A 26101-nucleotide genomic window follows, 5' to 3' on the forward strand; every position below is an offset into this window, starting at 1 on the left:
TGTACTGTTTGTTTGGGCAGCCAAGTGGCAAATCACATTTAATATAGATAAATTAAAGTTAACTTAGTACTTGGGGGCTAACAACATGCATGCTTCATACTGTCTTGATAAATAGTAGACTTAATAATAGCATACAATAGAAAAGAAGTTTAAAGGGGGATGTAATCACCCTATGTAAATGGTTCATATAGAGAACTCTCGTCCCAATAATTCACTTTAAGGTCATTAAAAATGGGGCACTCTGTGTCTGGAGGAAAAGAAGGTTAATCTCCAGATATGGAAGGGATTCTTCACAGTAACGTCTGTGGAAACGTGTAAAAGGCCCCCTTCAGGAAGTAGTTTCAGCAAGTACTATATATTGCTTTAACTATTTTTTTTTAAATTTAACTGGCTATTAAAGTAAAGAAAACAGATGCTGTTGATTCAGGGAACATTGAAAAATGTTTTTACCCTGTTGGAATAAATTGCCTTCCTCCTGATCAACTATGTCTATAGAGTTTTCATCTGAGATATGTTTATTTCCCAAGTAGTTGAACTTGATGGAATTATGTCTTGTTTTAATCTATTTATTTACAACATGTACATATTTCACATATATTTTATATATATATATATATATATATATATATATATATTAATTATATAAATCAATCAATACAATGCCTGCATTGTGAGCAATTATAGTTTAATTGGTCCATCCCAAAAGGCTTCTAAGGTCCTCATTCACATTAATCTATTGAAGATAACACTTTTTATGAGCAAGATCCTCAATCCGAGCCTATAGACATTGTTCAACTTATTTCGAATCCATTATCGCTGCTTTATTAAAAGGAAAGGGGGCTATAAAAAAGTGGTAAAGATTGTAAATAAAAAACTTTCTCTTTGGAACAATTACTACAATGACAAACAAAATATTTAATTATATTAAAAACATAATACTTACACTAATTGTTGATAACCATTACCAGGCTTCTTTAAAATTTAAAACAAAATCTTTAAAAGGCAATATACGCAGATACATTCTCCAACTGGTATTCTGTGTGAGTTCACCAGCAAGCAGCCTGTGCGCAGCAGCCAATTTTATAGGAACTAATTTGGTCCATCACAAATACAAGATCGAATGGGAGTATTTGCTAATACCACTTGGTACCTTAACGACAGAATAAAAGGGTAAATGGGCAAATTTCTTCTTTAAGATATAGAAGGAAAGATATAGATATATATGATCTTCATCATTTTATTTTAAACTATATTTACTGACTACCCATTCAAATTAAATTTTTGGTAATTGTTTTCTCAATATCCGTTATTTGATTGAATCTTCTTGCAATCGTGTCTCATATAAAATTTTATAACAATTTACATATTTTATATAATTATATAACCACTATACATCAATTGATTCAGGTAACAAAAGTTCCATATTTTCTTTTCTTCATTGTTGTTAATTTTATAATATATTCTTGAGTTTGTTATTTTTTAAACCAACTATTTGATAATTTAGAGCTTTCTCTCAAGCCTTCAAAATAATTATATGTTTGGACAACTTGTACATTTTAAAATGTCTGCTTACAGAAATAAGACAAAGAGGAATAACTGAGAAAAATGTATTATTAAGCTACACAGACATTACTTTAACTTCTATAACTGCCCATGGAGCTTTTGTAGAATTGAAGAAATAGAATAAGAGAAAAAGCCCAGGGGTTGGGGCAATTATAAACATTTTCATGCATTTCTGGGCATATGCAAACATTTATTGGTGTTTTAACACTGTTCAAATACTGCAGGCTATGTTTTCTTTGCAACCCATCAACAAGCCAACAAAAAAGCTCTGGTGTGAATTGGTCCACTGGAAAAAACAAGGAATTTAAAAGACTGGGGTAACAGCCCATGCAGATTTAGTCCTAACAGCTATCAGGAGACAAAGTTGCAGAATAAATATGAAAATATGTTTATTAGAAAATGCACATGAAGCATATGACTGCTAAACCACTGACTTTAATATCTCAGTTCTTGACCTGGCACAACTAGGCAAAAATGAAAACCAATAAAAGCATATATAAACATTGCCTGCCATTAGTGAATATCCAAAAACTGAAACCTCTATAATAAAGTATTTAAAAATCAATGTTGGTATCCTGTAACACTTTTATGTGAATTTTGTACAACCCTTTTCATCCATCTAAATATGCACATATGATTTCTGTTACCATTACCAGGTATGTAGTCTTACTGTTTTATTCAACACTTTGAAAACTCAGAAATGAAGAACACATACAGACTTGGAGATTCCTGGATGGGTACAACCAGGTCACAGGAAGCAGGCTGTGTGGAGGTGTATATTACAAAATAAATTTGAGCAGAGGTTAATATGGATGAACTTTTGAGTCTTAAGAAGCTAGGTCTGTGAAGTGGGGGATGTTTGTCTATTTTATGGGTTGTTTTGAGTTTTCTTGTCTTCCCCTAGTAGTCCTATACCTAGTGTTTGGTCCTCATCCCTAGAGACGAAGACAAGGCACCCTTGACAATTATCACCAATGTAAAAGGGTTAAATATCTTGATGAAACGTTTTTAAATTTTGAAAGATTTGTACCGCCAAAGGGTCCAGGTTGCTCTAATACAAGAAACACATTTCTGTAGAAGTAAAGCACCTTTTCTGATTAATAGGCACTTTCCTTTGGAATTTCATTGCTTCTATAGTGACACAAAATCAAAGGGAGTATAGGTATCCCCTTTTAGAATTCTGTGACATGGGAAATACAAGATATGTATATGGATTTGGAAGGTAGAGTGTTATTGCTCAAGGGGACTTTAATTGGCATTAAGGCTACCTTAAGGCCATATATTACATATATTATAGCAAATATGTTTAGTAACATTATAAGGAGGTATATAGTCTAGGTTCCAAAGTAAACTGAGGACCTTCTATCCATTGTGAGGACAACATTATTAATTACCTTGAAAATTCAGGGATGCCTAAGTTAGGTGAACAAGATATAAATTGATTAGAAGAGCCTTTGGCCCGGATTTATTAAAGCTCTCCAAGGCTGGAGAGAATACACTTTCATCAGTGAAGCTGGGTGATCCAGCAAACCCGGAATGGATTTCTTCAACGTTTTTTGCTATTTGCTAGCAAATGTTTTGAATCCTCTACCAAATCCCTTACAGGTTTGCTCGATCACCCAGCTTCACTGATGAAAGTGTATTTTCCCCAGCCTTGGGGAGGTTTCATAAATCAGACCGTAAGTCTCTAGAAGAACTGGCTAAATTTATTAAGGATACACTGTCTGGTGAGGCGCCTGGGCCTGATGGGTATATCTTGGTATATTATAAAACTTTTTTTGAAGATTGGACCCTTTTTACATGAAGGCACTAAATGTCCTGGCTGAGGGAGGACAGTTCCCAAGAGACTCCTTGAGGGCAAATATTTCTGTTATACCAAAAGAAGAAAAGATCCAAATGTATGTTCCGGTTATAGGTCAATTTCCCCATTAAATCAAGATTTGAAGTTATTTACTAACTTTTGGCTTATAGGCTGCAACTACTTTTGACTAAATTAAATCATTTAGACCAAGTGGGATTCGTCCCTTCATGAGAAGCAAGGGAAAATACAAGGTTATCAATTGGGTACAGGCTGTTAAGACAGAGAAAATACTGGTGCTATCGTTATCAACAGACGCTACAAAAACATTCAAAAGTTGTTGAATGGGTGAGTTGGTTGTTTTTGAATCATATTCTGAAGTATATTGAGTTGGAAACAAGAATGTTATCTCGGATTCAGTCAGTGTACTGTTGTATGGCTATATGTCTGAATGTTTTGATATTTTAAATGGAACAAGACAAGGTTGTCCACTTTCTCCCTTGATATTTGTTTTTGTCATTAGAACCTCCACTTTGCAGTATTAGGAAAAACCCAGATAATATGTGACTAATGGTAGCTAAGAGCCAACACAAAGTTGCTGCTTTTGCAGAATACTTGATTTTTGTGATTTCCAATACAGTCTTATCACTTCCCAGCTTATAATTGAAAGTGCATGGGGCCTTATCTAATTATAAAATCAATTATTTTAAATCAGGAGCTTTGAGTATTTCTCTGGATTCAACAGTTCTTAATAATTTGACTTATTCATATTCATAAGGGGCTGATAAGGAGATCAAATATCTTGGTACATGTATCTTGAGTGATTTAACACAAATTTTTCAATTTCAATTGTGTTCCATTAATGTCTAAACTAAAGGTAGAATTACAGAAATTGGTTAAGGGCACTTTTTCATGGTTTGGAGAAGTATCAATTGTAAAATTGAACGTACTGCCCACATTTTTATATTTATTTCAAGCACTTCCTTTAGATGTTCCAGCTTTTTTTTAAAACCAATTACACTGCTTAATTTTTGATTGTGTATGTGTGTGTGTGTGTGTGTGTGTGTGTGTGTGTGGGGGGGGGGGGGGAGGGAGTAGACCACAATTATGAAAGAAGCTTTTATTTTTACCAAGGGTTGGATTGGGGATTCCCAATTTCTACATGTTTTATGCAGCATCTTTGTTGTTTAAAGATAATTGATTGGTGTCACCATGACAAATATAAACAATGGATTGCCTTGTAACAAACATTTTGTAGATATCCCTAAATTATTTTGCTGTGTCCAAAGCCCTGTGCTACCGTCTCCCCAGGATGTTGAGCAAGCAGGTCTAAGCCTGTAATGGGAGTGTGGTCAGATTCTGGCATTATGACGTCATTGCGGGGGAAGAATCTTTTCCTTTGAGTGACACAAGACTCACCACGCATGCACGGTCCGGATTCTATGGATTTAGTGACCCTTGATGTCCAAAAGGTTGGCCACCACTGGTTTAAAAGATATAAGATACTAATCTCCCCTGCCTTTCCCAGTGTGTTACCCCTCGTTGTTATTGTATTTGTTGTTATTATATTTGTCTGAGGTTGTTACTGTACTTGTCTGATGGTTTATGATTTGAAGTTTGGAATTATTATAGGATTTTTGAAATTTTGGTATTGTTTACCCGATTATCTGATTATTCTTCTCTTTTTTTGTGTGTTTGTAACAGGTAGAGGACCAAGAAAACAGGAATTGACACAATAATGTGAGAATTAAGGGAATACCAGAAGCTACTGTTGGTCCAGACTCCAGACCTTTAAGCCACAGTTATAGCAATATTCAACACGCTACTGGGCAAGCTGCCCACACCCAATATAGAAATGGATTGTGTACACTGGGTGCAAGACCCTCTAAGAGTAGACATGGAGTCACCGTGGGATGTCCTATGTGAAATACATTTTTACTTGGTGAAAGAGGAAGTGCTCAAACATGCCTGGTCCAAAGGTACTTGGACTTTGACGGTACACAGACTACTGTTTTGCCAGACCTATCCAGTTCTACACTACATAAACAAAGGCTCCTACGACCCTTGCTCAATTAGATTAAAGACTGCAATGCGACATATTGATGGGGTCATCCTTTTCATCTCTTCAAAAGAAAGGGTACAGCGATGTTTACACTATGTACACATGATCAATTACCTGACCTTTTTCTTTTTCTGGATACTTCTTCGTTAGATGTTCCGTATAGGCTGGAGCTCCCGCAGGAATTGAGGTTCTTCCAACAGCCCAACAGATGCCGTAAGAGACGGCGACAGAGGTCCTCTTCTCAACCTAGATCACTATCACACCGCCACATACTGACTGATGAGGATTATACCACCTCTATTAATGCTCATACGTAAGGACAGACACAGACAGCAGTCTTACAGTAACAAACTAATCCTGTCTCAAACTATGTTCCCATGTCTTCGAAACAGCAAGAAGGCTGAGTAATAATACATAACTTTACCTTGTTATTGTATGTCTTTGATGGGAACGTTTGCTTGTCTGTCTCCATTTCAGATGGCCACTAGATGGTCTCAGCATTTTGTAATCTTTGATGTCACCAATTGTTGGGGGGCGGTCCTTTCTCAGAGCAGTTGATTCTGAGGGGGACCCCCCCCACCTGGAAGTTCGATTTAATATGTTTTTTACAAGGTCTTCTCTTGTGTTTAATCTACTTTGTTCTAACGTTTACAGGTTAGTCTGTTATTTGGGTATATGCTTGCATTTGATATATGGAAATATTTATATAAATGTTATAGGTATACAGATTTTACTTTAATGACAGAAGCCGGAAGGGGGTCGGGCTCCTTCTAACTGCTTTCACATTCCACATCCCCCAATTAGGAAGTCCTTTTTTATTTAGAAACAAGTGGTTTATTCCCCCATTTAGTATCCCTACATTTAGATTAGCTCCTCCCTAACTGACCCCTAGAATTGCACTCCAATCAAGTCACCCCTTAATACCACCCCACCAATTGAGTCAGTATTGCCATGTCGCCTGTTAAGGCTTAACCCTATAGGGCTTAAGAGGCTTAACGCTAAAGGGCTGAATATTCCAGAAAAAGAGAACTGCCACATTGAGAGACTTACATAGAAACAAAGCACAAGTGATGTTTTTGCAAGAGACTTTAGGAGTGATCAAATCCCCAGATTGATGGATCAGAACTACCAATGAGCGTATCATAATGCTGTTACAGTTTCTAAAACTAGAGGTGTGAGTATAATTCTCTCAAAGAGGGTGGTATGGCAATTTCAAGAAAAATGGTGTGACCCAGAGGGCAGGATATTGCTCCTTAAGGGTATTCTTGACTCTAAATTGGTGACCTTGACAAATGTATATGCACCCAACTCCAATCAACTTGAATTTCTGCAGCACTCTTTTTGCAAAAATTTGGAATTTGTGGAAGAAGCTCTGATTCTGGGGGGTGGTTTTAATGTCTCTTTGGACAAACCCTCTAGCAAGACCAGTACTAGATGTAATGCGTAGATGACCAGAAGGTTTCGCAAACTGCTCCATGAGTACCGATTCTGTGATGTTTGGTGTATACACCACCCGACTGCATGGGATTTTACATTCTTTTCAGCTGTTCATCAAGCATACGCGAGAATTGATGTTCTTAGCACTCCATACAGATATGTAAGATCTGTAAGAACTCTACTTCACTTTAAATAACACGCCCGACTCTCATCCAGCCACAGTATAGGCCACACACAAACCCTTTGTTCGGGGTATTTTGATCAAACATGGAGCACATATTAAACGGGATTGGGGTGCTCAAATCCAAAAACTTTTACAGGAAACACACGATTCAGAGTCTAATACAAACAATTACTGTCCACTGATTTGGAACAAAGGTTCCAACAAGCTAGAGTTAAAACAGTTAAACACCTAATGTTTTTCTAAGGCCAAAGCCACCCTAACAAAGTGACGCAGGTCTTTCATTAAATTTGGCAGAAGCCTGGCCAATGCACTGCGTGCAAAAAGGGCCAAAATGTATGTCTCTAAAAAAAATGATATGTCAGGAGGGATTCACCATGTCCCTAAGGCTATTTCCAATATTTTTCGAGAGTTTTATGATCGCCTCTATGATTTGATTTCACAGAACTCACCACGCCCCACTGGTTCACAAGCAGAATTCTTCCCTAGAAGAACTAGACTTGGCTAATAGCCATGGGGAAATCCTCAGGACCTGATCGAATGACACTGAAATATTACAAAACTATGCTCCAATCCTAAGTGCTCATTTTGTTAAGGTCTTTAACACATTATCTTTACAATGCCAAGTCCTTAAAGACATCCTAAAGGCACATAAATCTGTTATCCCTAAAGAGGGCAAGGATCCAACAGTTTGTGCTAGCTATAGACTGATTTCTTTACCTAACGTAGATATAAAACTTTACTCCAGGGTCTTGGCAGCACATCTAACTTCTTGCATACAGGGTCTGATTTATTCGAACCAAGTAGGTTTTGTGCCCAACCATGAGGTGAGAGACAATAGAAATAAGACTATAGACATTATTCACCGGCTCAAAATAAAAAACACCAGTTAGTGCTTCTGTCGACAGACACGGAGAAGGCATTCGACAAAGTGAACTGGAGTTTTATAGAACAGACACTACGTCATATATATTTGGGAGAAAATATGATGGCATGAATTCTAGCACTATACTCTCTCCCGTCAGTGAGAATTAAAGTAAATGGTGCCCTCTCAGATTCTCCTATGATCTCAAATGGTACCAGGCAAAGTTTTCCCTTATCACCCTTATCACTGATCTTAATTCTTACTCATGAGCCCCTACTGAGAAGAATTAGTATTAAAAAGCAGATATTAGGGCAGTGCCTGTCCCCTAATCTTTTAAAGGAACTAAGACAACATGGTATACTGTCAAAATTTGAAGTAAACTTTCAGAAATCAGAAGCACTTAATATTTTTCTCCCTGATAATATATGCAACAATCTTAGAGCAACTTTTTATTTTAGGTGGGCTAAAGGAGAGATCTGTATTTAGGAGTTTGTACATGTAGGTACCTCTCCAAGCTGTACTCTCAGAATTTTCAGCATTGTAGGGATAATTTGAATTAGAACTTACACAATGGCACAATAAATTGCTTTCTTGGTTTGGTCAGTGTAACACCAGTAAGTACTATGGTACTCTTACCAAAACTTTCCTATATGATGAAAAAGCTTCCAATTAAATTGTTAAAAATTGTATTCTAGTTTAACATAGTAGTATCAACCATGAATTTCCTAAAATGAATAACAGTAAGGATTGTTAAGTAATAAGCAAGTGCCATTTCTCCAAAATCAGAAGCATATGGTAAAAAATGTTTAACAATGGTAAGTTAGCAGAGTTTTTATATAGAATTTCAAAGAAGTAACCACAGACAGTTAAAGATAGTCTATGTGTTGCGATAGGATTCTAGTATCGGTATGAATTTTAGGTCTGATCAGGTTTTCTCTCATCAAGTTACTTTTTAGTTATTTACACTTTTTTGGTTTGTAGATCTGTTAGTGCATGGCCTATGTGATCAGGATTTATATTTTCATTATTATTATTATCATTATTTTTTACCTTTGCATTTTCGTATTTACTTATTTTTTATACTATTTACCTATCTGTCAATGTGAGTTTTTGATTTGGCCTATTTAATTCCTAACTTTGGATCATTTCATTGACTAAAACTAAAACTGCCATAAATATAAATGGTTTATGATTCTCTGGTGGTGGGTTTTTGTGGGTGCACTTGTTTGGGGGGAGGGTCAACAAGTGTCTAACTGTAGATAGGGCCTCTTAGCATCTAAGATGGACTGCTGGAACTAATAATAGGAGTCTTTTAAAACCTGATTTTTCTGCTGTAGGCAGTGTGATATGCATATTATAAAATCTAGTTCAGTCCATACAAAGGAAGCACAGTGAAACTCAGAAGCAGACCTAGGCTCATTTCTAGCTGCCTTAACCAAAAACAAAGAAAAAAGGAAGATTTTAAACTGTTTGCCTATTTGACAAAACATTCAGCAGAAAACAATTCAACACTCTATCTTGCATTCTGTGTTGATTTAAAATTAAGGAAATGTGTGTTTGGTGCACACAGTGTGAGGTCCTCTCTTTTTCTTTACTTCAATACTTAAGCAACATTTGCATGTTGGAAAGCTTGGCTATGGAAAAGTTTTAGTTTTATTGTTCCCCTTTAGGAAAAAAAAAACAACTCCTAGTGAGCTATGTGTTTCTGTCTTTATATCACATGCTCAGAAGGCAATTTTGTCATTCATACTGCTGCTGTGTGAATGTGCAGTTATGTTTACAATCATTTTGCCATAGCCTTTCATGCAAACACGTTTCTATGTGCACAAATATTGAACTAACTGACCAACTACAAATTTATGGGATTGGAATTATTTAAATTCAAGAAATGCACTGAATATTAATAATTATTTTCAATAAAGTGTCTGCCATTAAAAACATTGTCTATCAGTTGCTTTTCCCTCTTCAATGAATGCAAGTGCTTATTTGCATTCATATATATTCCCTTCATGTATATGTAGACCGTATATGTATACAAAATGAACTTTCCTTTGTGCCTATATGCTAGTTTATCTACCACTACTAGCAATAAGCGAGAATGCCTCTGGCATTCTTGCGAAAGTTTCCTCGAACTTCCGATGGGTCCGTGAAATTTCGGCGAACCGATTTCTCGAAACCATCGGAAGATCAAGGAAATCATTACAGGAGGATTCTCAGGGCTGCATTCATTCTTTCAGCCCTGGGAATCATCCTGTTTGCGATCCCCGGGCACTAGAGGTTAATTAACCTCTAGTGCCCGGGGATCACAGTGGAACTGCAGTTGAGTTCCCACGTTTACCGGGCTGATAAGTACAGCTTTCCTTAGCCATTAAGAGAGCACTGAAGGTTTTGAATGGAGAGACTTGTCCCCATTTAACCTCTGGTGCCAGGGATCACACACTGTGCTCATCAATGAATGCAGCTGCGGTTGCATTCATTATTCAGCACAGCCCGCCATCTTTTTTTTTTTAAGTTTGATCTCGTTTGGTGAATTTACACCGGCCATTCTCGCTTACAATTTCAGTAAGCGAAAACGTCTGAATTTGCTGCAAGATAGAGTTTTAAAAACTTGCTCGCTAATCCCTAGGATTATCACAGTACAAATGCCCCCAGACCCTGGTCTAATATCAGATAGTTTGTTTTGATAATAGGAGACTGGATATAGCTGGTCATATGACACCCCCTCCCCCTCCCCCCCAAAATCTTTCCTTCACCAGTGTATCCCACATTTCACACTGGTTCGTTTTCTTACTTTCCCTTTCCTGCTAAATCTCTACTATTTAATTGTACTTTAATAATTTAAAAAATTATATAAAGAAGTGGGTAGCATCTTTGGTTTTCTTCTTTGTAAAATCAACTGCCACAAGCAACTGCAATAATTAGACCCAAATAAGACTGAGCACACAAGACCCAGACTAGAGCCAGCACCCCTGGTTCTTCTTCCTTTTAAAGTTTGTTCTGTTTCAAGAGATACCTTTCAGGTTACTGCATAAATGAACAGGGTCATAGGCTCCAGGCTCATGTGTTTATTTTAATGTTTCATTTGCTTATCTATTGCTGTATGTTCTGGTACCATTCTCAGTGTTGATTCCCTTTCTTTTAAATAAGGAATAGCATGACAAACAGATAAGTTAAAACTCTGGGTGATATACAATTGTCACACATTACATATGTGGAAACGATACATATGTGGAATATTCGATCCTGGTATAGTGTTCACTTTAACTTATGGGTGGAGTGTATACATTTAAAATTATATTACTTTCAAATGTATCTAAATTACTAAATGTATCTTAAGTGAAATAAATACTTTAATCAATACATATTCTTTGAAATCCATACCCTTCCAGGTTTCCTTTGGATTTGCTATAGCGTCTCTTTCCTGAATGAGTTCTAGATCTAATTTACAAAAATACTATTTACAAAAATACTACAACTACACTTCCTGATTTTCAGGCAGGTATAGTGACTTGAATTCAATTTTTTTTTTTTTTTTTTTGTGACAGTTTAACTCTGGATTACCATTTCCTTATTGCAACTGTGGGCTATGGTTGGACTATATATTTTGATAATGAGTTTAAGCCCTTTATGACTGTGCAAATTGATATATTTACATTTTATATGCGGATCTTTCCCCAGAATAAAGAGAGGTTAAAATCCTAATTTGCAAAATTGAAAAAAACAGCTTTAATACAGCTATCTCAGCCAGAGAGAAGCATATTTAGATGAAATACTTTCATGAGCAGCTGATAAGGCTATGTGCCACATGATTTGAAGATGTGAGAAGATTAGGCCATTCCCGTCTGGAGTTACTGACTTTATTTATGACAGTTTTGCTATACATAATATATGTAGCTTTGCCAGATGTATTCTTGACACATCAGTTGATGAAGGACTAACTACAGTCAGAACAAAAATAGATCTATACTAATGACATGCTGCAAATTAGCTTATGGGTATGAATGCAAGGTCAAGTCTCTGTAAGAATTTAGGTGACAAGACACTAAAACACTGTAAAGCATTGTGTTATGTAAAGCGAGCCCTTTGTATGCATTAGAAGAAATAAATATAAAGGAATTACCTTATATAACAGTAACTAAAGGCTTTATATAACAGTCAGTTCCAACTCTGATTGGAATGATTCAGATCTTGAAACTCAGAATCTGAGCTCTCTAAGCTCCAATTGCAAGTTCAGATACCCTGCCCATAGCCAAAAGTGCTTGCGCATGTGATCATCCAATTATAAGCTGCTGCATTAGCATGCCTTTCTGTAATGCCCTGGTCCAGCACAAGTACTGCCAGACACCAGTCTCCCAATCTAACGCCACAGTCTTCACCTATAGCAAGCCCTCGATCAGCCTGGGGAAACTGGTTGCATTTCCCAGCACAGTTTACCCCAGGACTTATTGCGCAAAGGATGGTGCCTGGGGAAGGGCTGGAAAAGGACCAAGAGCCCAGATAAAGCAGTACTAAGATTCCAACAGAGACAAGTCCACAAGGGCAAAACACAAGCAGAGTTGGGGTCACAGACAAAAGGTCAGTCCAGGCAGCATAAATTCACAGGTTCAGAAACAAAGTCAGCAACAGTAAATCAGATGAGAAACTCTCCAGCACAGATTAGCCTAGCTAAACGCTACAACAGGCAGTGGTAACTGGAAGCAGTGAAGCTATAAAGTACCAGCAGCCAATGACTGTTCAGGACTAAGTCAGGAATTAATCAGATTCTAAAATCTCCTTCAGCTGTGCGCAGCCTTACAATGTGTGCAGGGGATGCCGATAAAATACATCAGGCTACACGGCTAAATGGAAGCAAGGGGTGCTGCTATTTCCTTCTTCTGCTTGCCGCTGCAAATGACATCGCTAGAAAGAATAAACAGTGTTTGATACTGGGATGGCGCACAGCACAGGATCGCCGCACAGATAAACACTTTCTCTGTATTTTAAAGAGGTGCCATTTGCAGGCAATTTTCCACGTTTACCTAAAATTCAGTACTCTTTTTAAATTGGGACGGTTAACCAAGTTAAATCACAACAAATAATTCCATTTATACAAAGGTAACTTTTTTCCCATTGTCATGTGGAAATGTGCCTGCTTTCTTATATTGTGACTTACAATATGAAAAAAACAGGCAATTTTGTGGTTACGCAAAAACAGGGAAACAATTACCAAACTGTGAATGTTAGCGAAGTGAAACCACAGCAATTATTCCAGGTGTACACCTTCCTTTTTTTCCCAACGTTGCATAAAAATGTGCCAGTTTTTTCATATCGTGATTGTTAAATTATGTCCTCTGCATATATCAGTTGCATATAGTCTTAAATTTATTAATGTGATCCAATAAGTAACTTATCTGCAATGCTAAACAATTAAAGACACTCATTTTAAACCCAAAGATTACTTACTGAATAACATTTAACAAGTAAATTTTTTACAAGTTACAACAAAGGCTTTGGATATTTAGTTTGAAAGCTTGTCATTATGCACTTACGATAATAGCTGACAGATTACTTTGATAAGTAATGAAAGCAAAATCAGAATCACAATGTGCTACTTCAGAGTCATTGAGATGCCATTTAGTCTTAAAGAAACTTTAACATAATTTTTTAGAATCTGCATCTGCCAAAGAAGTAATATAAGGATGTCATTGTTCTTTATTTTTTAAAAATGCTGGTTGCCTACCTTGTGTCTTACTTTAATATCAGGTCATACACCTAAAACCTATGTAGTAACTGAGTGTAAGTAAAGCGTCAGAAGCCAAAAGATTAGTATAATTGGAATTTTAGAATAAATATATAATAGTGATACTTCATTTATGGAGAAATGTTGACTCAGATTTGAAAAAAGTACAAATCATTTTAAAGTCTATGGTTACCAACTTTCCCTAGAAAGGGTTAAGTCTTTTCCTAACTAGTACTTACCTTTGCAGGGTTAAGCTATGACCAAAGAAAAAATGCCACAACAATCTATACAGGACTGGCAGCCCTCTGTTACATAACAAGGGCGTTTGTCAACCACTGAATAAAAGGATAGAGTCCCACTATGTGTAAATTTACTTCTCTTTAGCTATGTTCAGACTAGTGGTAAAAACATAGTATAGCGCACTATTGCCTACTGTCAATAGCTAGTCATTAGGGATGAGCGAGCGAAAGTTGTAAGCGAGAACAACTGGTGTAAATTCGCTAATCGAGCTCGAATTTTAATTAAAAAAAACGTTTTTTTTTTAAAAAAAAGATTGTGGGCTGCGCTGATCAATTAATCCAGTACAGGCTGCATTCATTGATCAACTCAGTGTGCAATCCCTGGCATTAGAGGTTATCCTGTGTGCGATCCCTGACACTAGAGGTTAAATGGGGACAAGTCTCCCCATTCAAAATCTCTAGTGCTCCCTGATTTGCTGTGGAAAGTTTTCCTCAGCCAATCAGACAGCACTAGAGGTTTTGAATGGGGAGACTTGTCCCCATTTAACCTCTAGTGTCTGGGATCGCACACAGGATTCCCAGGGCTGCATGAAAGAATGCAGGCCTGAGAATCCACTGCAATCCCGGGGCACTAGAGGTTTTAACTAGAGGAATTACCCTCTAGTGCCGGGGGATCGCAGTAGAACTGTGGATGAACTCTCAATGGAGTTTTTCCATTGTGTCTTCCATTGAGTTCATCTGCAGTTCAGTTCCCACGGTCACCGGACTGATAAGTACAGCCCAGTGACAGTGGGAAATTTGCAGTCTTGCAAAGAACTTTGCCTCCAATCGGCTGTGACTGCAGACTCTGCAATAGAAAAAAATAGTTTCTCTATTGAGAGTTTATCTGCATTTCCACTGTGATCCCCAGGCATTAGAGGTTAATTAGTGCTGGAGATTGTAAACAGGAGGATTCCCAGGGCTGCAAGAATGAATGCAGCCCTGAGAATCCTCCTGTGATAATTTTCTCGAACTTCTGATGGTTCCGCAAAATTTTGACGAACCGATTTCGAGAAACCATCGGAAGATCGAGAAAATTATTACAGGAGGATTCTCAGGAAATTTTTGCTACTTTTTGCTAGTCATCCCTACTAGTCATCCAGCAGAAATTTCAGTAAAAAATGCTTGCAGGTACATGCTAGTACAGATGCTTAGAAATGCATGTGCAGGTGCCTTTAGGCCTTTTATATCCATAAAGGTCTTCTGGAATATAGCTTGCCAAAAACAAAGAGGGCCTTAGCTATCTACCCTATTACCCTGGCTAATAAGTAAAGGGGTACATTGTATTCCTTACCCATTCCTAGAAAGGTTTAAGACAGCCCTAGAAATAAAGATACAACACAATGTATACAAAATGATTTATTCTTTATTCTTTTTGTAACTAATACATACCTTTGCAGAATCTGCAATCTGTATATAAACCCATTATAATTCAAATATCCATTCAGCAACGGAAGCTCAACCTCCTGGATTGGCTGTTCTCCCCATGCTGAACAAACAGGCCAACCCAAGGTCCTATTCAAGTTAATGGGGATGCTAGGGTTGGCAAGCTGTCCCTGGGTGTTGCATATAGCATCCAAAATACATACCAACTTTGTCCCAGTCCCTGTCATTTAAAGAATTATGACCTATTCAGTCCAATGTTAAATTATTTTGCAAGTAGATTTGAGAAATAAAACTGCTTAAAAAAATACCTGCAAACTCCACTCGTCTGAACATAGCTTTTGACAGATCCTACTACCGTTGGAGTGCAGATTTTTCAGAGTCCACAAATCCTCTACAGTTCAGCTTGGGAATAATTCCAAAGTCCAAAGATTAACTAAGCAGCTTTAAAGGCAAAGAAACACAGCTCTCGGGCAAAGCTCACATCTGGCCTTGTCTGCAGCCTACTTGCTACCATTAAACTTCAAAGACCTGACAGCACACCTGTGTGGAAGATTTATAATAATAAAAGTATTAACCATGGCACACATAATAGTGGTGTCAAAAACTGCCTTTTCAGCAATCTTCAGTTAGGCTGTATGTTTTCCCAAGAAGCAATGTGTTAAATTTACATTTATACATAAATATTTACTGAAAATTACAAGTATAAAAAACAAAGCATAGTTTTAATATTGCCTTTTAGATTTTATTAACAGACCAGGCACATTTGCATTCATTCCATACTAGAATGTATAAATGTACAGGCTAAGTTTTTTTGTTTTGTTTTATATTTAAGTGAGCAACATGTGGAATTCCTTTTTTGTTCTTTTTAAACACAAAATGTATTCTTTATTATGTTTGCCATTATGTCCCACTTTATATAATTTTTTTTATTTTTTTTATTGGTCTTATTTTATCACGTACAAACAAATAACTGCTGAGTTCAAATATAAAAGGCATATGTACATCAATACTCTATAACATAGAATTGGGAAAAGTGTACAATTATAATAAAAACTATTATATTAAAAACTATATCTTAACAATAGTTCTGTTTCATACACTGTATCATGTAATTTTCAAATATCTTTTCGAACCTGTGCATTGAACTTCAATCAACATTTTTAAACCCATCTTAAAACAATAAGGTAAAACGTCTTATGGTGTTCATAATAAAATGCTTCAATAAGGATAATGTTTCGAACATGCTTACCAGGATTTATCAAATGTTCTAAAAGAGCGAGAATTGCATATTACTGCTCTCTCGTATTAATAATTAGTTGAAACTTTCTCTATTATATCTGACATGTTGGGGGATTTATTACTTCGCCATGTCTTTGCTAAAGCTAATCTTGCAGAAAATAAAATATGATTCACAATTTTTCTAAAATTTGGAGAAAATTTGTCAATACCAATGCTCAAAAATGCTAGATGCTAGATTCGGCTTAATTGGATAATCCGTTATTTTGGATATAAGTGCAAATACTGAATGCCAAAAACTGGTCAAGCATTTGCAACTTCAGAACAGCATCTAAATGCACTGCACATTGAGAATGTTCTCAGAAAATTTTCTTGCAATGGTACCATACCCCTTATAAATTGTCTAAGTTCTCTGAGGATATTTCACTGAAGTGCTGGAGACAATGTAATGAAATTGGCACATTTGTAAACGTGGAATTCTTTTCAGTGATCACCCAGGTTATGCTATGGTGATTTTATTTCATTGAATATTCTGGTATGAAATAGAAGAGAGGGATTTGCAAAACAGACATAAAAACAATAAATAAACAAAAAAAAATCCTAGTAAGTAATAGAGTAGGAGATGACTAAAACCCCAGTCAGCTTTCATTTCATTCAATTCTCCCTGTTGCAGATTTTCACTTATTTCCTTGCATGTCCACCTAGTCAACCTGTAACCTTACTGGGTCACCAAGCCTTCACGTGCTGGAATTTCCCAAGGCATGGGCTTTGGTGAGTCATGTCATGATGGTCTTGTTATCTGTACTTAAACAGTTTAAAAGTTTTATGGGGAGAGTTAACACTGAGATTTTACATAAAGAAGTTCATGTGTCAAAGACTGGGGCTCATTCTTTGTCACCAGCCTCAGTTTGGGTTTTGTGCCATGGTTTTCAAAATTCTATTGCTTCTGTCAGGCCAGAGTAAGAAGTTTCTGTTATAAAGAGGCAATGGCGGGTGACCTGTCTCCTTTAGGATACCACTTAGCAATCAATGTGATAGAAAAAATCTGGAAGGTAGGAAGTGTTGACATTTTGTCTCTTCTTTCTGCTGCGAAACCTTTACCCCTCCCTAAAAAAAGGTAATTTTTATCTTATATAAAAAGGTTGTCTATCTTTTTATGTAAGATAGAAAATTTAGTTTGGGTATGCTTTAAGGGCTCTGGTTGTTTGTGGGTAAACACTTTGAAGCCTGTACATACCTTTAAAGAGATTGGGACTGATTTTTTAAAGGTCTCCAAGATTGGAGAAGATACACTTTTATTAGTGAACCTAGGTGATCTAGCAAACCCGTAATGGATCTGGTCCAGGATCGAAAAACATTTGCTAACAAAAAGTAAATGACTGTAATTTGTTCCAGGTTTGCTGGATCACCCAGGTTCACTGATGAAAGTGAATACTTGGAGAAGCTTTGTTGGCCAATATTAAATGTCAAGGCCTGTCTTATGTCAAAAAAATACTAGTTGCAGTGGTAAAAGTAATGTCTCCCCTCCTCTCCCAAAGCATTGGGAGTTTTATTACCTGACCTGAATCACCTGCCATGCCGCTGTCTATGGAAACTATGCATACAATTTCAGGCTCAGGATCCCTCCACACAAAAAGCAAAATTGTCCTGCTGGCCCTTAGTAAATAATTTCCTTCCAGCCTTTTATTTAGAAAGTATTACAGGTTGTAAAAATTCTCACTCGGTCTATATTGCCCCTTGCATTCCTCACAAGTCCTTATTGAATCTGTAGTCCATAAGTCAGAGAGCTTTACCTGGTGCTTTTGTGCACATTTCCTACCAAAAATTCGGGAAAGGGCAGCGTGAGGAGCAGAGCAAGGAAAAAAAACTTGTTTGGAATTTATGAAAGACACATAAAGGGGTATTTACGAATTTTTATTTGAGGCTTCATTCCTACTTCAAATCCTAAGACATTTGTAAGCTACAAAAAATATTAGTTTAAGATAGCATAGGGAAAAAATAAGACTCTTGCTGGGTACTTCCTGATTTCTGGTGCTCTGTTGGAAATCTATCATCATCTGCACAGTTCAAAGACCTGCCTAATATGATAGAATTATCAAATGTTTTGGTTTGTCCTCATATTACATTGTTTAATAAACCTAAAGAGAACTGTACAGAAATAGTTTCTCTAAAGAGTGCCATACACGTTGTTAAGATTGTATAATGTATGGGAAGCTTTATATAGATATTTAGATAATTTTCTTGTCATCTTGTTATGGTAATCGCTCTAACATATCCCAGAATAGCAATAAAAGCTTTACCCCCATAACTCTCTCTCTCTCTCTCTCTCTCTCGCTCTATATATATATATATATATATATATATATTATCACAAATATAGCTAAGTTCTTCTGAGTGGTAACATTTTAATGTATTACAATGTTGAAATTGCTAAACTTTATACAATTGGCAAATATTCTGATTAGCAATGTCAGCGGATATTAGTACGTGTTACAATCCAACAACAAAATTATTATCTTCTAATCAATGACTGTGCATTCTGGACTCCAAAGTATTCTCACAGATTGTCATATTCACTTACATCACCTGAGCTAAAATTCTTTAGACATCTTGTTTGTGGTTTTCTGCTATGTAATTGAGAAGACACTTTTAATTTAAGATCTCGTGTATCCAGCTGTCAATTAGTAAAGCAGCATTCTAACACTATGAAAAACATTCTACAGAAACACATTCTTTTTCAATCTTTAACTTTCAAACATTAACACCACAAAAATATTATACAATATAATAAACAAGTATAGTATGTAAAAACATCCAAAAACCATATTAACACTTGAAACCAGAAGAGATAATCTTATAAAACAGAACATGCAATGTAATGTGAAGCACATCTGTCATTTTTAAAACTGGCAACTAGAAAATAGATGCAGGGGAATTTGTCACCTGCATTAAGGAAGGGGCAGCTGTTGAACAGACTTTACTAATATTCAGAGGAATGCACACTATCAAGTTACTATCAACTAAATCAGGACAATACTCAGAATTAAAGAATAAGACATAAAATGAAACATAAAATTTGTTTTAGTTATATATATATATAGACTTCTTCTTTCGGCAAGTGGCTCACAATCCCAGGGCTCAAAATATTGACAATACCATGCAAATGCAACAGAAACAGTTGCCGGTACTCCAACACTACTCATGGTCTCTTAGGACTTCCTTATCCATGTAAGGGGGAAAAAGCACATATCGTTGGACCACAAAATTCAGGACACTCAAAAAATTCCTCCGAAATGGTAATTGTGTGTTACTGTGATCATGCAGACCACACGACAGTGCTTAAGGCCTACAGAGCAGCTATTTTGTTACTGCAGAGATGGAGACATAATCCTGCCCTGTACAAAGCATTGGTCAGAACATATCTGGAATATGCAGTCCAGTTTTGGGCACCAGTTCACAAAAAAGACATTGTGGAATTGGAGAGAGTGCAGAGAAGGGCAACTAAACTAATAAAAGGAATGGAGGAGCTCAGCTATGAGGAGAGATTACCTGAACTGAATCTATTCTCCCTTGGGAAGAGATGTTAAGGGGGATATGATCAACCTGTATAAATATATAAATGGTTTATAAAGAGAAATCTTTTCCAAGCATCCACTTTAAGGTCATTACAAAGGACAAGGGGGCACTTTGTATCTGAAGGAAAAGAAAATAAATCTCTGGATAAGGAAAGGATTTTTCCACAGTAAGGTCTGTGAAAATGGTTTACATCAATAAATCCGTTCTCAAAAATGTACAGTCTGAATTAGATTCTTCTAACAGGTGGTATTAGTGACACCTATAATGACCCTCTCCTTGTACCACTACACATATCCCTCAGGAAATAGTTTCAGCAACTACTATAGATTGCTTCAAGGACAAGATAAATGATTTTTAAGAAGCACAGAATATAACCGGGTATTAACATTTTAAAGTAAAGATAACAGAGACTGTTGATCCAGGGAACATCCCATGAATTATTTTCCTGCTGTTGGAGCAAATTGAACCAGGTTTTTTTGCCTTCCTCTGGATCAACTATGTCTATAGGTTTTTATATCTGGGATATGTTTATATGTTTAAATATTGTAGGAAATTGCTGCATATTGTTTAACTCGGACAATTTTAAGTAGTTTCATCTTCAGGTTTGTCTGGCATAGGTTGTTTAGGTCTTATTTATTTCTGTAAGTCCAGGTTTCATACCCAGAAAACCTTTACATGAAAACTGTTTCATGGAACATAAAGGGCCTTAGACGGCCTACCAAATGTGCAATGGTACTCTCATCTCAAAAGCCTAAAAACATTCTATTGCAGGAGACCCACTAACACAGGCAGATTTTTTATAACAAAATGATTATGGGTAGATGGGGTATAGTATATGGCACCTAACTAAAGGACCTGAGAATCAAACCCATATTGTTTCACTAACTCTTTAGCTGAATTGACTCATGCCCCCACATTTATCAATGTAACCTTGCAAAATACTTTGCCACTATTTACAGGGTTATCTCCACAGATTTACCAGCTGACCGTGCCTTTTTACAAAACTTTTCTTTTCCGGAGGTCCCCCAAGAAATGTTGCAGAGACTCAATGCAGACATAACGTTAGAGAAAATAGCCTGCACTACTGAAATCATTGGCACACAATAAGGCCCCAGGCACAGAGTGATATTCCTTTTTGATTTTTTTAAAATGCTCCTTTTAGAGCAATTACCTACTCTGCAACCTCCTCTGCAGAGTGACACTGTGGCAGGGGCCAGCAAACCTACCCGCAGGCCAATTGATCCAAAATACAACCCCAGGTTTTCTCTTTGAACCTCTTCCTCTCTGCAAAGGGACCTGCCAAGGCTGCCCCTGTTCCCATTATTATTTATTCTAGCATTAGAACCCTTAGATAGATATTTAGAATCAACAAACCAGGTAACTGGAATCAGGGTAGGATCAAAAGAGGTCTTATTTACAAATGACATAATCCTCTTTACAGTCAATCCCAAGGATGATATCAAACAAGACAGAATATGGAACGTTTGCGGGCCTCAATATTTACTTTTCAAAAAGTGAAATCCTCCCTCTAACAGACTTCAAAAGTAGCATTTGGAATTCTACAATATCCCTAGCCTAGGCCACTATACCATATTTAGGAATTAAAAACAGAAGGTGCCTGTCCTCCTTATATCAATTGAATTTCCCACCTGCGCTAAAAAGCTATGTTTTGAACTAAAAAAATGAGAAGCTCTCCCCCTCCCACTGTTTGTCAAAATTCACCTGTTTAAGATGATCAGCTTTGGTAGACTACCTTACCTTGCCCTGTCCTCTTAAAAGACAAGATGTAAAGTCTTTACAAACAGCCTTGCTTTGTTTTTTATGGCAGGGCAAACATGCCTGGATCGCAGTGAATAAACTATATCTACCAATGAGTTAAGGAGGTATGCAACCACCTAATATAAGGGTCCATAACCTAGCCTATATATTCCGTTATGTGGTGGATTGGCTGAAAAATCCATCAATTTATGCGGATTATGATTTAGAGTATAATCTATGCCCCATGGGCACTACCCCCGCTTCTCTTTAACAATGTATTAGTAAGGGACACCCTGGCTGTCTGGAAGGTGTTCAGGAAAAAAACAATATCTCCTTATGCAGGGTGAATATTACAAAGCATTTGCTTTTTGGGAACCCAAAGGCCTAACACACTTAACCCAACTGTTTCAAGAATCCTCCTTTGATCCACACCAAATCCCATTGCCCACACCAGCCATTGGAGGGTTATATGCCTTCAACCAAACTTATATCACAGCACTAATGTTCTGGACACTCTAATCAAGCAACTAATCAAGCAGCATTTGTCCAATGTTGCTAGCTGGGAAAAAGAATTCCCTATGAAGGACTTGGCAACTAAGGTGTTGCAGGGATAGTGGACCATTTAAATGAATGGTAAAGGTTGGGACACTTTTTGCCTGAAGATCTGTACCAATGCTGCAAACCTTAATGCCGTAGTGTGGTTTACCTCTCTCAGCCACACAGCAGCCGATTGCTGTGTGCTTGGGATGCATGTAGCACAGCCATGCCACCAACATTCATTTTGGAAAGAGTCAGAGCAAACATTTCTCTTAATAGATATGCCATGCAAAAACTGTATTATTCTCTCTGTGATGGGAGTGATTGTTGTAAGATATGTCTCAGCTTGAATTTTAGAACAATATTTCTATTAAACAGTCATCAAGAATGGATGATTTGGAAAATCACTTCATCATAATAATTCATCATAATAAAATCAGAGTCATTGGTCTAATTGAACTGTAATGAAGATACAAGCCATCATTTTTTTTATTATTATAAAAGGATTCTGGACACCTTCAGTCTTTTTTTAGCCTACTTAAACAGTAGAGAATCTCATATATTACCTACGAGGTTGTTACTACTAGGCTCTCTGCCCAGATTCTTATTTTCTTATCACCGAGACTAAAAATGCAGAGCTTCATTTGAGAGGAGGGTCAGAGCTAACTGAATGGTTTATGGGTTTTTATTCTTCTCTAATTGTTCACAAGATTTACAGAAAGATTTACGGGATCTAATGAGCATTCACATCCCTAAACATTTACTGTTTGGCTAAGAAACACCATAAATACATAAAAAAGTGCACTTTTTCAATTCTAAGGTTTTACATATCAGGACATAATAAAATTCATGTGGTGATATTTAGCTTTACCTTAAGTGTGTAAAACAATACACAACATATTCCCATGTCATTATTTTTTCAACAAAAGGGAAGCCAAAATAGAGAAAATGTGTGAAAAACTAAGTAAATCCCATGATTCAATAGTTTTGCCAGCAAGAATTTTAAAGATAATGTTTTCTGAATAATTTTTTCAGTATGTCACATTGTTGTGGAAGAACTTTGGCCCACTAATCTTTATAACATTGCATATTTTCATTAGAGATTGAAGATATGTATTTATGCAGAGCTGTTTAAGGTCCCACCACAGAATTTCAATCAAGCTAAGATCTGGACTTTAGATCATTGCAACATTTTGATTTTTTTCTTTTTCAGCCATCTTGTAGATTTGCTTGGGTGCTTAGGATCATTATCCTGTCACATAGGCCCCATATGTGTCTCTATATTACTTTGATATATGGAGAAGTTTCATGGTTGACCTAACGAACTGAGGTGCCTTTCTCCTGTGGCTGCAAAGTCCAAATTGTCACTCCCCACCATCATGTTTGACAGTGGGTATGAGGCGTTTGAGTGGATGAAACTTCACTTCACTTTCAACAAACTTGACAATGTGCATTAAGGGCAAACATTTTCGCTTATCTCATCTATCCAAAGGGCATTGTTCCAGAAACTTTTTACTTTGTTCAGATCCAACTTTGCAAACCTATGCTGTGCTATCTCGAAGAGCTTTGTATGTTTAGTCTTTTTAAAATTGTCATGAGTTTTAAAATTTAACATGCTGAGAGGGTGAGTTTTTGGGGATAAAGGACAGGCTTTTTTAGGGCACGGAATGTTCTTTTATAAAACAATAAAGTTTATTTCAATCAAAAATAATATAAAACTCGACAAAGATGACCTTTGCTAGTCCTAGTGCTAACATGGGAGAATTAAGCTAGGCAACAAATAAGTGTACGGTACAGGTAGTTTAGGTCCTGTTCAGACAGCAATAGTTTTGTTTCCCACCCGGCGCATTTCGCCTAATAAGGCTTCCTCAGGGGTTTGTTGGGGAGACTTGATAATATTGCTGAAATCTTTTCTGTGGGGGCCAACTTGTCCTCATACTACTTGTGAGATGATTCAGTTATAAAAGCCGTAGTGCTTAGGAAAAGCAAAGTTTGTAGTAAGGCTTGGACACTGGCTTTCCTGGAGCTCTGCTTCCTTCTCATGCACACTGCTAATTGAGGCCTGCAGAGTCTCAAATGTAGCTCTTTGGATTCTTGCAATTTCTCCGAGCATGGCACGGTCTGAACTTGTGTTCAATTTGCTGGGATGCACTCTTGGAAAGATTTGGAAGATTGAATGTTTTCACTTGTGAATAATCTTTCTCACTGTAGATTTATGGACTTCAAACTGTTTAGAAATTACATTTTAACCCTTCCCAGATTGATGGGCAACAATGCTTGTTTTTCTGCGATAATTTTGGATATCCTTCCTCCTTAGCACTGTGGTAGCAAACACCTAAATGCTGAAGACCAGCAAACTTCCAAAACTTCTCTTTTAAATGGGTGGACACGCTTGTTGATGATCAATTAATCAAGTATACTTGATTTGTGGCAGCTGGCTGCTACTTACCCTTGTATTTCTAATTAAAGTATTAGGGTGTACCTAATTTTTCACACACCATCTCTGCATTTTGACTTATAGTAGCCTTTGGTAAATAAATAATGTCATTATGTAATTTGGTATGTGTTTACCTGAGGCTAAATTTACCAAATTTTATAAACAGCTAAGGACCATAAGATTTTTTTTGTATTATGTACAACGTACGTATTACATAACGTATTACGCACATGCAAAACATTAGATTTGAAAGAAGGTGTAATGTCTTTTTCTCTGTATTTAGATTTTATAACCCAATTAGTCAGCAAAGCATAGCAAATTTCTAGAATCTTCAATAACTAATAAAAGACTTGATTATGCAGTGGTTACTTTTTTACAAAAACAGCCACATGCCCTAATGGTTTGTTTGGTGATGATTATAAATCCCATAGATCAGTTGTACTCCTACAAGTGTAACATTTTTAAAAAGTGTCCATTCCTGCTTTATATTGTTCATTGAAAGGAAGGATTTAAAAAATGTTCTACTGCCAAACTAATAAATAAATATTACAAAATAGCATGGCACAATTTCCACTTTTTCAAAAAATTGCAATCTCTGCACAATTGTATAAAAAAGATAAATGGGAAGAAATACTCTAGGTAGGCTACAGAATGGAAACAAAGAGGGTATGGCAGTACTTATCTTTATTACTTAGCAGGGAAAATCCAACACCTTCATATAACTGCCTACACTGGATATATACAAGGATACACAAGGAAGTTCTTGCACACAATGACCTTTTTGGCTTGTTTCACTCACTTTCAAATCCATCTCAAAAAGTGTCCTATGGCCGGTTTGCTCAAAAAAGTTTTTCATGGATGCAAAGGTATGGTGCAATTCACCATCTTTTTCCCACTCTGAGATAACTAGATTTCTCTTTCCTAATATTATAGGAGGGACAAAGTCTATAGAAACCCCATGCTAGTTTTAAACTAACCATCTATATAAATATATTCATCAAAACTACATTCCTAAAATGTTTTTAATGTTACAGAGTTTTTTTTAGACAATACACATTTTCACAAATTTCTACAACATGCCTAAAATTCCCACACACCATTAAGCAGAACATCATTTATTCTTACAGAAGATGAATGTTCATCTACAACTACTATGGGTTATAAATCCCATATCTGTGGTCATTTTTTAGAAAAGATCTATTTTGTGATGGCCTAAAAACTTTGTGATCATATTGCTATTGTTGGCTATTCTGCATTTTTTTTCCAAC

General features: G+C 36.6%; 1 protein-coding gene across 1 annotated transcript in view; it reads right to left on the reverse strand.

Annotated features, from left to right (window-relative positions):
• The window catches only part of SHISA9 (shisa family member 9), a 366487-nt gene that overhangs the window by 163394 nt on the left and 176992 nt on the right, over positions 1–26101 (reverse strand). The gene's annotated exons all lie outside the window — the stretch shown is intronic.

The sequence above is a fragment of the Pyxicephalus adspersus genome, chromosome 7, assembly GCF_032062135.1.
Source record: "Pyxicephalus adspersus chromosome 7, UCB_Pads_2.0, whole genome shotgun sequence".
Classification (NCBI taxonomy): domain Eukaryota; kingdom Metazoa; phylum Chordata; class Amphibia; order Anura; family Pyxicephalidae; genus Pyxicephalus; species Pyxicephalus adspersus.